This window comes from Microtus oregoni, unplaced genomic scaffold, assembly GCF_018167655.1.
Source record: "Microtus oregoni isolate MIOR12 unplaced genomic scaffold, Mior012 000007F_ref0000211, whole genome shotgun sequence".
In the NCBI taxonomy this organism is placed as follows: domain Eukaryota; kingdom Metazoa; phylum Chordata; class Mammalia; order Rodentia; family Cricetidae; genus Microtus; species Microtus oregoni.
In genome coordinates this window covers 59,552,067-59,564,352 of record NW_024543066.1, presented here as the reverse complement: position 1 = coordinate 59,564,352, position 12,286 = coordinate 59,552,067, and the positions used below count along the sequence as shown (strand labels likewise).

General features: G+C 48.1%; 1 non-coding gene across 1 annotated transcript; it reads left to right on the top strand.

The window, feature by feature from the left end:
• Nucleotides 1-762: 762 nt before the first annotated feature.
• LOC121451158 lies at nucleotides 763-926 on the top strand. The gene has a single exon (XR_005974689.1). It is a non-coding gene; the product is annotated as a U1 spliceosomal RNA (small nuclear RNA).
• The last annotated feature ends 11,360 nt before the right edge of the window (nucleotides 927-12,286 follow it).

Below are 12,286 nucleotides of genomic sequence, written 5' to 3'. Positions count from 1 at the left end.
GAGTGCTTATTTATTTTATGTATGTGTGTTTGTGCCTGATTGTATGTGTGTGCACGACACACATGCAGGAGTCCGAGAGAGGGCAGAGTGGATCCCCTGGACCAGGAACACAGACTGGGGTCACCCCAAATTCCATGTCCAGACTTAGTGTCAGTCTCATGGTGTTTCTGTAGAAGAGAACAGAGAAATCCATACATCAAGAGCCTTGTAAAATGCAGTGGTGGAGACATGAGGTGGGCAGGTTCCAGCGAAGCTGGAGACCTCAGCTGCAGGGCTGGCTACCCTTGCTGCCTGGCTTCTCTGACTTCGTGTTGATTGAAGATAGGGGTTTGTCGCTACACACGGAAACCAGCTATAAGGCTGTTAGGTCACGGCGGTGAGCAGCCATCGACTATTTGGGAATTGGAGATAATTCAAGATGATTTGTCTCTGATCCTGCAACACTCCATCCAGCTCTCCGCAAGCAAAAAAATTCACTAAGCAAACGGGAAAAGAGGATGGGTGTGATGTCACCCGTGGGTGCCGGTTGGAGGCGTGGTCTATGCAGATGAGGGGCGCGCAGGGGCTGTCCTGTCCGCAAACTCTGCGGGAACACGCTGGATTTCCAGCGCGGCGTGGAAGGGTGCCTTGGCCCGCGGAGAGCATCGAGTCGAAGGAATGGGGTGCGCGTCCAATAAGGTCCTGGAGTATGCGCGGCGAAGTGACCGTGTGTTCAGAGTGCAGGGCCGGTGCATCTGAGTCTGGGCTGCAAGACAGCAAAGCATACTTACCTGGCAGGGGAGATACCATGGTCACGTAGGTGGTTTTCCCAGGGCGAGGCTCACCCATTGCACTTGGGGTGTGTTGACCCCTGCGATTTCCCCAAATGCGGGAAACTTGACTGCATAATTTCTGTTAGTGGGGGACTGCGTTCGCGCTCTTCCCTGATACCTCTTGTTTTAAAAAAAGGCTTTTTTCTTCCTACAGCTGTTTTTCCTCTTGGTCTTTTTTTATTCTTTTCTATGCTTCTAAATATGTGGTCAAAAGTGCCAAGTTAACTTAAGGTCTTAACCTTACAAGTGACATCTTTAGGAAGTTGGTCCTTAGACTCAGGAGAACATTTCTTCAATTTTGAACTTTTTGTCTTAAAGTCCAGGAGCACTTGTCTTAAACTTTGCTTTGAGACTCCAGACTCTCCTTAATTCTTTTCTGCTCTTAACCCGCACCAGACCCGGGCTCGGGACCAGCACACCCCTAGCTGAAAGACAGATATCGTTGCTAGGAATTCATTCTTCTGATTCATTCAAAACAAAACACCCCTCATGATTTTATTGTCTTCCTAACATAAATTGCCTTCAAACTACATCAGCTCAGTTCAAACGCACCGTTCTCTCTGAGGTGTCCTAGGGCTCCACCTGGCTTCTCCGCCAGTCTCCGCGGTGCGTATCCCCCAATCCCACCCCCAGGCCACCCCCGCCCCCGTCGGTCCCTCTCCACTCGGGGTCAAGTTCGTCCATCTCCCTCCCGTCCGAACTCCCTGAGCACTGGCACTGCACTCGCCGCCTTTCCCACGCCGTCCACGCGGAGGCTTCAGCACACACCCGGGTGACCAGCCGTCGGGCGTCCGTGCTCGAGGTCTGCAAAGGACCGAACCCTGAGGTTCACTTGGGCTCCTTCACGGAGTCCTGATGGGCGCCCTGAAAAAGACTCTGCCAGCGTGGAGTCCTAGGCGGCCCCGTCCCAGCGTCCCGGAGGCGCCGGGTTCATAACGTTCGCGCGAGCTCGGGAAGCTGCCGTGGGGCCGGCAGGGAGCCCGGCAAGTTGGCTTCGAGGGCTCCTGTTCCGGATGCTCGGCCGCGACACGGTGGACATCACAGGTGTGACTGCCATGGTGATGTCTGACTCACCAAGGAGAGGCGGCTTTGTCATGTCAAAGTCTCTTTGGAGCAATGCGTTATTGCGTTGTGCTGTTAAGCGGGAGGTTGGTCGTTCAAGCCTACTCAGGGACTACGATCTTTGGGAGTTTAACAAAGAGCTTTCTAAATTTACAGTTCCTTGTGTGTTGACTTGGCAATGGAAACACTCCTACTTTTCTGAAATACCGGAAGCCCACTAAATAAGAAAAAAAAAAAAAACCCTATGGACTTAAGGTACCTAAGGACTTACCTTTCTGTCACACGCTATTTATGGCCTGTACTGAGGCAGGGTAAACAATAAAGCCAATTTTTATTTTGGAGGGGAGAGGGGGAGGAGGACACCTGTGGCAACCCCCACCTGCTGTCTTTGGTTTATTTTGGGATTGATATAGTGGAAATCCTTTCTTAATAAAAGAAAATTATGGAAAACAAGTCACCAAAGCACAGGAAACGGACCAGATTTTAATAAAACGGGTAAACTTTACACCACCGGCTAAAGATACGCATATGACAAGGGCGACGACAACGTAATTCGTAATCACGAACCCTAGAACCGATTTATTCCTAGGGCCAAGCCGTGTTTAGTAAGGAGTCCAGGGACTGGCAGTGATGGTTTTGGCCTCTGTAGGCGGGCGGCGTCTACGGAAGGCTCTAAACCGCTGGTTTGCTCCCCAGCTCTTCGGAAGAACCACAGAGCAGTGCGTGCCCTCCGCAGGTGCCCCAGCCACCGCGGAGAGGAGGGCGATGGAGGGCTATCAAGTGCTTGGGGGAAATACTGCACCTGCAAGAGTGGCATCGACCCACCGACTTCACAGTTAGCGACTGCCCTCACCACCCAACCGAGGCACCGACGCCTGCACTCTGTGCAGCTCCCAACCTCAGTGGCTTTGGAAAAAAATCACTTCTGTAGGACAGACCGGTTGAAGGAAGCCTCGGAAACCGGTCTGTGCCGGGCTGAGCTTGACTGAGGCTCAAGCGAGCACCTACCACTAACAGGCACGTGGCTGCCCGTGACCGTATAGTGGTTAGTACTCTGTGTTGTGGCCGCAGCAACCTCGGTTCGAATCCGAGTCACGGCAGTTGTTGTCTTGTCAGTCTGGTGTGCTGCTTTCTTGCCCCATGCACCCCATGCCTAGCTAATGTCTTGACACAGACTCCAGTCTCCCTAGTTCAAGTCCCGTGGACATGGAGGAACTCAAGATAGTATTATTACAGTTTGCTCTCTCTCTCTCAGGCAGGCTCACAAAGTCACCTTCACTGTCATTCACCCTAAGACCGAGGGCGTGTTAGGATGAGGTCTTTAATTTTAATTGGGCAGGTAGATTTGGTGAGCAAAAGGGGGCTGTGGATGACGGGACTTTAATAATTGATTGCTAGACCTTGGTGGGTGGTCAACCTCAGAAGGGAAAAGGTCACATAAGGAAACATACCTTTTGGGATTTTCTCCAGCACTGGGAAAGGAAACCAAACCTCACACACACTGGGCACTCTACCTCTGAGCTATAGCCCACGACTGACCCTGCACTAGCGAAGCTGAGGCAGGGGGTTAGAAGTTCGGACTAGCAGGGCTACTCATCAAGACCAAGTCTCAAACGAAGACATAATAAAGAACACACAAATTCAGAGGAAGGCAGAGATGAAGACTAGTGGAATGTGACCTGAGACTCAGGCCATCCACGTCCCAGATCCTGGAAGAGGCAGGAAGGAGCCTCTACTTGCACCCTCTAAAGAAAGCAGTCTCCAGGATTTGGGACTTTGGGTCACCAGAACCAGAAAATCCATCCCTGTTGCTTTAAGTGATGTGGATTGGAGCCACTTATGACAACCCAACACCCACTTCTAGGTGCCCAGGAAGGTAGACATTTATTAATTAGAGCTTCACCATCTGAAATAACACAGATCACTTGACAGACTCACCAGTACTAAGATGCAAGTACCATATTTTGGTGGAGAACGTCCCGAGATCTGGAGAACAAGAAATTCAGGATGACCACGGATTGGCTTCCCTTACAAGGACTGTCAGGATACTTAGAAAGTTGATGATGGCTATAAAACACCTGTATGGTGCAAGAACTCTGAGTCTCTCCCCTTGCCTGCCCTTCCCATGCTCACTCAAAGCTAGCAGCGCCACCTATTGAAGAGCATGGGAATTGGAACAGGTGGCTCCAGACCAAGGAACTTGGCTTTTGTTTGCTGGTTGACACAGCATAGCAGTGATCTACAGCATGTTTTGCACCATAATTGTAATTGTATGTATGTGTGTGAGTGTGTGTGTGTGTGCTTGCATCTGCATAGCTAACGACTTCTCTAGATGGTGCACACTGACTTCTGGTTGACACTACTCTCTCCTCAGTCTATTGATTCAAGGTTGGGGCCATCATACTCTTTCTACGACTGTTTGCTTTCAATATCTGAAGGCTCACCTGGGCTCAGTGGATCCAGGTAGACCTGCCAAGAGCTAGTCACATCTTCACTACCAACCTCATAGCTTGAGTTGTGAGATCCAGCCATGATAATCTAAGTCTGGGCAGAAAGGAAGTTCTTTACTTCCTCCAACCATTATCACCTGGGACTCTGGCCAGCGATGAATTTAAATGGAGTCTGGAGTCTTAATAGTTTACCCTGAGACAATGCCTGGCAGGCAGAGATTACCTGACCCCTACCCAAGAGCAGACCATTCAAAGGGAATTCCTGGCATTCCAAGCACTGTAGATAGGAAACACCTGCCAGCACCTCCCCAGGACACCCCTAGATAAAGGTTAGCCAATGAGGGGTCCTGAACCTCAGAGACCCCTCACCCCCACCTTTACTACTATAAAAACCCAATTCTAATTGAGTTCGGGGCTCTCCAGATATTCCAATATGTTGGACATGCAGAGAGACCGAGTTTGCAAACTTGATTAAAATAAAGGCCTTTTGCTTTTACATACGGGACTCGGGCTCCTTCGTTGGCTTTTGGGGGTCCCTCGGATTTGGGCATAACAGAGTGAGCTCTAGTGACACTCTGAGTGAAATTTTCATCACTTCCTATGTGTCTTCTCTATGTTTTGAACCCTCCAGTCTCTAAAAGTCTGAGGATCGGCACCAGAGCTCGTTCACTTCAGAGACCTCATCTGTTCTACTCCCTTTATCCTGACCTCATTTCTAAGCATCCTTTGTTTCTCACATTACTTGAGTGTGGATCTTAAGGAGGGAAAAGCCATCCCTGGGCACTGGTTGGGAAGTGATCGTTCAGTTTCTCACATAACACCTGAGAAGCAGAGGGCTAGATTTCTGGCTTTAGGAAGACAATGTGCCTAAAGGCTTCCCCGGTGTCCCCAGAGAGGCTCTTGGAAATGGCACCTTAGTTTCAGGTCACTTTTGGGTGAAGTAGTTAGCAGGGGTTAAGAGCTGTATCATATGACATCAGAAGTCCCCCACCTGGACATTCTACTGTATCCTGGAGAGCCTGGAATTCTGTGATGTCACCTGTGTTGTGGCAACGCCAACTGCCCTTGAGGCATTCGTTCAGTGCCTGTGTGGTTCACCACAGCCATGCTGACACGACTGAACAGGCTGCTTGGGAGACAGGATGGAGAGCGCAGGGAGGCCAGAGAGAGGCACAGGGAAGATGGCCTTCAGTCTCCAAGTCACACATCAAGAAATAAATGGTTCTGGAGAAAGCGCAGTGAGTCCTGGGCAGGGGATAGAGATTCCTGAAGGATGAAGGCTTCAGCTGATTCTTTCAGGAGTGGGACTCACTCTTACTCCATGGCTGCTCAGTGAGTTGGTGGCTGGCCACTGAATCCTCCCCTCTTCTTATGCTCCTCTTTATTCGCTCCTCTATCTATACTCTGCTTGGTAGTCCCACCTATCCCTGCTCCTGCCTCGCTATTGGCTGTTCATCTCTCTATTAGAACCATCAGGTGTTTTAGACAGGCACAGTAACCCAGCTTCACAGAGTTAAATACAGCACAAAGAAAAGTCCCACACCTGAAAATCATAATCCCCAACACTGATGGACATATCTGGTCCATCAATAGCAACAGTGATTGGGAAAGGAGACATGGCTTATGGTCCCAACTTGAGGATAGTTGTTCTGCTTTTTGGGGTCTTCAGTGGGTCATGCATTCCCTCTTCCTCAGGCCTGTTCTGGGGACTCAACATGGTCTCTCATGGCCCCGTACCATCTAAGTGTACAAATTCACTGATGTTTGTCTACCTACAGGAAGTACTGGAATGGCATGGACCTCAGCCTCCCTCACTGAGCAGCAGATGAACAAGGTTGATGAACTGAGCCTTCAGCTTCAGATGATGACCAACGAGAGGAATGAACTTCGTGCAATCCTGGCCAATTATACCAACAATGATGTGAACAACAGGTAGTCATTATGTCCAGTTCTCTGGTGATGTCTTGACCCTCCTGTGTTCACCCCAGCATTCCTCATGGCACTTGAGGCTGCACCTCCAAGGTGTCCTCCTGCCCAAACTACTTCTCCCGAGTGCATCTGAGAGGCAGAACTGAAGCCGGGGTAGGAGTGAGATGGGGACACAGGCTGTTCTGCTTCCTCCCAATGAAAAGCAGAGCCTGTGGCCTGAGTCACATTCTATGGATGGGGCAGCAGTGTGTGAGCTCACAACACGCATTTCAAAGAGGCCTTGACAGGTGTTGGCTTGTGGGAGATGTTGGGTGCTGAGTTCATGGGAGTCTTTGTATTTGACTGGGGTATTTCTTGCTGGTTTCTCTGTGAGCAGGGCCTGGGCCCACTTGGTTTTTCTCATTGTATGACCTGAAGACCTGGATCTCAACCCTGCATGTCTCTGCCCTTCTTCCTTGTACTCTGAAATAATGCGACTTACCTACATGTCTCTGGCATCCTACTTGTGTATGGGTTTATGTGAGTGAAAGCTAACAGGCCCAAACATTGCCAATATGGCAGTGGTGGGTTTAGCCCTTTTCACTTCCTTTTCCCTTGATAAAACATAAAATTGAATTCCTAAAATTTGTCGCCAAGGTTCATACCCTTATTTGACTCCAACCAAACACTAAGGTCCAGCAATTAAAATTCATTATTTGGCTATTCTGGCTTAGCTGTCCAATCAGCTCTCAGAAACTCATCCTAGCACAGACTTCCCTTTGTTTCCTTAAAAACCCACTGCTGAAAAATAAAACCCATTGCTTGCTCTCAGCACTTGCCTGATACAGAGGAATCCCCCTCCCCCAACAAGTTTCATGATTCCTCTTCCGAGTGTGTGTGTGTGTGTGTGTGTCTGTGTGTGTGTGTGTGTGTGTGTGTGTGTGTATGTGATCCACATCCTGTGAATCAGAGATTGGTGGCAGGGCTGAGGATTTGTCTGTCTCAGAGTCTCAGGTGATATAAGTGATGAGGCCCTGGAGTCCCACTTTGAGCATCCCTGCCCTCATTCTCTGTGCTATGCTTGGTGATGGAATGGAATTCCCTGGGGAGTTTATAAAGTCATTGTACTGTACGGTCTCCTCCATGGAAATCCTGATTATGAGTTCTGAGTATCCTTTTGATAAAAGGAACACAGAATAAACATTTTTTTTTCTGAAGACAGGAGACATGACATCACAGGTTTCAGGTAGGCCCAAACCCATAACACAGAATCTTGGAACATCTTAAAAAGAGCTAGTTTGTTCCTCCAGGCCTAATTTGGAAGCTCACGTAGCTCTGTCTCTCTCCCTCTTGATGCTCTGCCTTTCTGCCACTGGGGCAGCTTAGCAAGTCTAATAACATCAACAGGTCCTAGTACCTGGGATTCAGGATGTGACAGCCAATGCACTAGGATAATCCGAGACACGGCCTTAATTCATGTTTTTGTGGGGTTCTTTGTTCCTGAGTCCATGTTCTACCACAGGCTGAATTCTGAGCTTGAGGAGCTGAAAATGGATCATCAGAAGATGTCAGAGCTGGAGAAATTCCCCAAGGAAATTAGTGAGGATTCTTCCAAGTGCAAGGAGCTGACTGAGACCAACTCCTACAGGTGAGTGTCTGATTGGATGGGACCCCGCACATTGAAAGGACAGCTGCTGCACTTATTTCTCTTTGAACCAAAGTGGGGGCTCTGCTTCTAGCTTGTTTACCTTGTCCTTTTGCTCCCAGTGCAAGGAGTCTGATCTCAACATTGTCCTGTCAGCTTCCAGAGCTTCTAGATAGTAAACATGGTTTGCACCATGAATGGTCTCTGGGACTCTGACAGGGGCTTTCAGATCCTTTTGTTAAGGGACACAGATGTGGAATGTGTTCCTCTTGGATTCTCTGTCCTCCCTCAGACCATGTTTGCTCTATACCTGTTGATGGTCTCCCAATACCATGATCAGTGTAGGACCGGTGTATGTTGGGGTGCAGAATCCTGTTCTCAGAGGTACATCACCTGGGTGATACTGACATGGCTAATGTGGGCTGCAGTCTGGGGCTGGCTGAGAACATGGGACCTTGCAGGGATGATGGTATTAGTAGGTAGGAGTGGCAGATGGAGGTGGACTGGAGCTCATCATTTTCTGTGATGGTTAAGCACCCTCCACAGCCGGCTTCTGAGGGAAAGGACACAGATGAAGGAAAAAGTGGGCATGTTGAGAGAGGACAACAGAAAGCTGCAGCAGGAGCAGATCTTCCTGAAAGAGTCCTGTGAGGAGACAAAGAGGCTGTGTGAGGAGGCCCTTGAGAAGATCTGTGACCTCTTGACAAAGCAGCAGCAGGTAAGCTGAGCCAGCAGGAGCAAGCTGCCCACCTATCTAACCACACACACATATATGTACACTGTCATGTAACCGTCCACTCAGTTACCCAGCTGACCACCTCCATTTCATCTAAGAGTTCATTTCTGGGATCCTTCACAAGTCTTTTTGGAGAGTTCACCTCTTGGAAGACACAACCTGACTGGCAAACAAACCATTTTGCTCTGGTAGAAGCTGCAGTCCATTAGGGAAATTGGTAAATCACATATCACACACCTACATGTCAGTATGGTAGGAAGGGTTCTATGGTGGGATCCACAAGAGAGAATCACACAGAGCTTTGTGTGAGTTAGGAAGTGAGGACAAGGGCCTGGGGATCATTTGTTTGCTAGAACATAAGATTTTTGTTCGGCTTAAGGTACTAGACCAGAGCTCTTTGGATCTCCTGTCTCCTCACAAGTAGAGATTCCTACCATTTTTTCTCTCATCTTATGCTAACTGGTGTGTTTGGTAAGAAAGAGAAAGGACTAGGTGTTTTCTCTCAATTTTTACACATTTTTACTACTTTGGAGTTAATGAGTTTTGTAATAAAAAAATCAATCCCCAGAGCTATTTTGAAAGTAAAAAGTAGACTTCTTTCCTTTCACTGAACTGAGGTAACCTCCCAGGAAATGTCTGGTTTGTCTCATTGGCTTCACAACACAGAACCTGCAGTCAGTCTCTTTGCTGACATGTGATGCTCACTCTATCATGCGCATGCTTATGTCTTAGTACAGATCCCTCATAGTTGTACAGAGAGCTGCATTTCAGAACAACACTGTGCTGACCTCACTGGGCTCCTACTGACTGATCTGGGGCTATTTTCATATTATATGTTCTGCGTTATGGTTCAAAGTTGTTGGGTCATGACCATGGGTCAGTCTCATTCTCTGGTGCTATCACGGTCTTCTCTCAAAAATTATACATAGTTTCTCACAGGGATGCACCGTTTTACGCCACTAGCAATAACTGAGGAGCCTCATTTCTGCCAACCCCCATCAGGCCAATTTAAACACAGTGTAAAGATGGTTGGGATGAAAGCAGCTTCTGAGCGCTGCAGACACAACACGCAGTGAGTGCTTTAGACGATGATGAGCCTGAGCGGGCTGCACTAAGACAGCCTGTTCTCACAGCTCAGCATGGATTTTATCATTTAAGATATTCTGAACTGCAGAGGTGTCCCCCCCCAGCCAAAGTCCAATAGCCATGCTGAGCTATGTATAATTTTTCAGAAACATGGATTGCATTCCAAGATGACTCTGTGATTCCAGAAGCAGAAGTAAGGGTCCACAGAGAATCTAGGCGATACCCAGATTATAGAAGTATTCCTCATAGCACCACCAAACCAGATAATATTCAATTGCCCTTCATTGATGAGTAAACATTCAATGAAGTCAAGCCCTTCCATGGAATATTGTTAAGCATGAAGCAATTCATGCACCCATTAGGCCGTGAGTCAGCCTTCTTCTCTTACTTAGACAAATTCCTGACATAATCATCTTACTGGATACAAAGATATATTTGAATCTGGTTGTAGAGATTTTCTGGTTTTCTGAACTCTTTTCTTGAACTCATTGGGCTGAAAATGATGTAACCTGTGGTTTAGAGAGCTCCTATTGGAGGAAGCTGCCCTCTTTGGAGCCACGGGGAAACACTGAGTGAGAGGAAGGAGCTGGTCCACCATCAGGCAGTGGTCCTGGACCACAGAATTAGGCCTATAAGGTACAGATTGTAAAACTACCCATGCAAGCTTAATTAATAGATCAAGGAACCCTGGCATCCACCATTGGTGGCCTGGGTGCACAAGGCAAGCACTACATTCACTGCTCTGCCCACTGTGTTCTTCTCCCAGGGACCAGGTGTGCATGTGGTGCATAGACACACAGGCAGGCAAAACCCCCACACATATAAAGTGGAAATAGAATGAAAACTCATCAAAACAGAGACAAAGTACAGAATCCTCAACACATCACCACACCCCTGTGCCTGGTTTAGAATATGGGGGGAGAGGGTGTGGGCTAATAAAAGTTAACTCTCTTCTTCATAGGATCCCAGGTGATCTCTTCTTCCATATTGTTAGCTAGGAACTACACATGTGGATGCAATGCAGTGTGCTTGTATGTGAGCATCCATGTCCTTGTGATGATTAAGACTGTGTAAACATATTTGTTTGTGTTTGTGTACATGCATGCACACTTGTGTACGTGTGCGCAGACAACCCTGCCCTAAGAACACAATCCTCTAATGAATAGGAATATCATCGACTGGAGGAACACCTTCAATTCCTGCTGAAGCAGAAGAAACTGGTTACCCAGCAAAGGGACTCGGCAGTAAAGCTGCAGCATCACTTCACTGAGTCCCAGACGAGGTAGGAGCACAGACTGACAGAAGCAGTTGTAGTCTAGTGGATTCTCTGTTTCGGGGTCTCTGACCTGTTTGGGTTTTAGTCTATTTGGCAAGGCTCACACCCACATCCTGGTACAAAATACCTCAGAATATGATTTTTCTAATCACCAGAAACTTTTGTCCAGGAAACCATATGCTTGGTTATTATTCTTCTGGGGATTGTGTCCCCTCCTTCTCTTGTGAGACGCAGGAGGTCAACTGTGAAGGACAGTGTGTCCTCTGCCAGTTTATTTTCCTTCAGGAACATCACATTTAAAGAGAAGTTTCTCATCTTCTTGCTAACTTGGATGCAGCACACTCCTGCTGATTGCAGGCTCTCTGCAGGGTTCATCAGTTTCCTGTGAGAAGATTTACTCTGGCCATAAACAGATTAGGAGTTGACAAATTAGTCCAAGGCACCTTCTGGGCTGTAGGGATAATCAGAGCCTTCTCTGCAGTGTTGTGTGGGCTCCACTAGAGGGCAGACATAGAGTTTGACAGGTTGCTCACCTTCACCTGGTGTCTAATTCAGGCCAGGAATATCTTTTCTGAACTGTGACTCAGATATTGATATTTCTCCAAATAATGTTTTTGGACTGTTGAAAAAATGCCGTTTTCTTCATGTCCAGCACAGTGTATTTTTCAGTTCAACTAATAGCATTTTTTAAACACTGAGAAAAAAAGCAATCCCAGGGGCACTCCGACTTTTTCCCTTAGGGAAGCAGTCAATGAGCTCAGCTGAAAGGTGATGCTGGGTTGTCTAGCTGGTGGGGACTCAAAAGCTGACATGGCAGGGCCCCACCAGGCCTGTGTTCCAGCTGCCTTCCTCCTCTAGGTTTGAACATCTCCAGCATGAACTGGAACAGACCACAGCCCAGGAGGAGAGCCTCCTGCAGATGGAGCTGCTGCAGCAGGAGCGCTATGTGCCAGGCAAGCGAGCCACCATTGAGCCCATTCCCACCAACCAGGGGTTCACGGTGTGGGTTTTCTCCCTTGACTTTTCCATTACTAGGGGTGAATAGCCCTGATTTTGTTCTTGCCATTGCCCCAGAGAGACTCTTTCTATGTCTGATTACCATTACTTTTCTGACAGCACCTCGTAAGAGAACTGAGAAGCCTGGAGGAAACCAGAGACACCTTGAAGGCATGACATTCTACACTCCAGGATCCAGGCCTCCTCTGAAAAAACCATGTCCCTTTCTGCTGTGAGCACAACATTGAGGCAAATATCAACCAATCATCAGAGGATCCAGCCACAATCTGATTCACCTCTGTTGGCTCACAATTT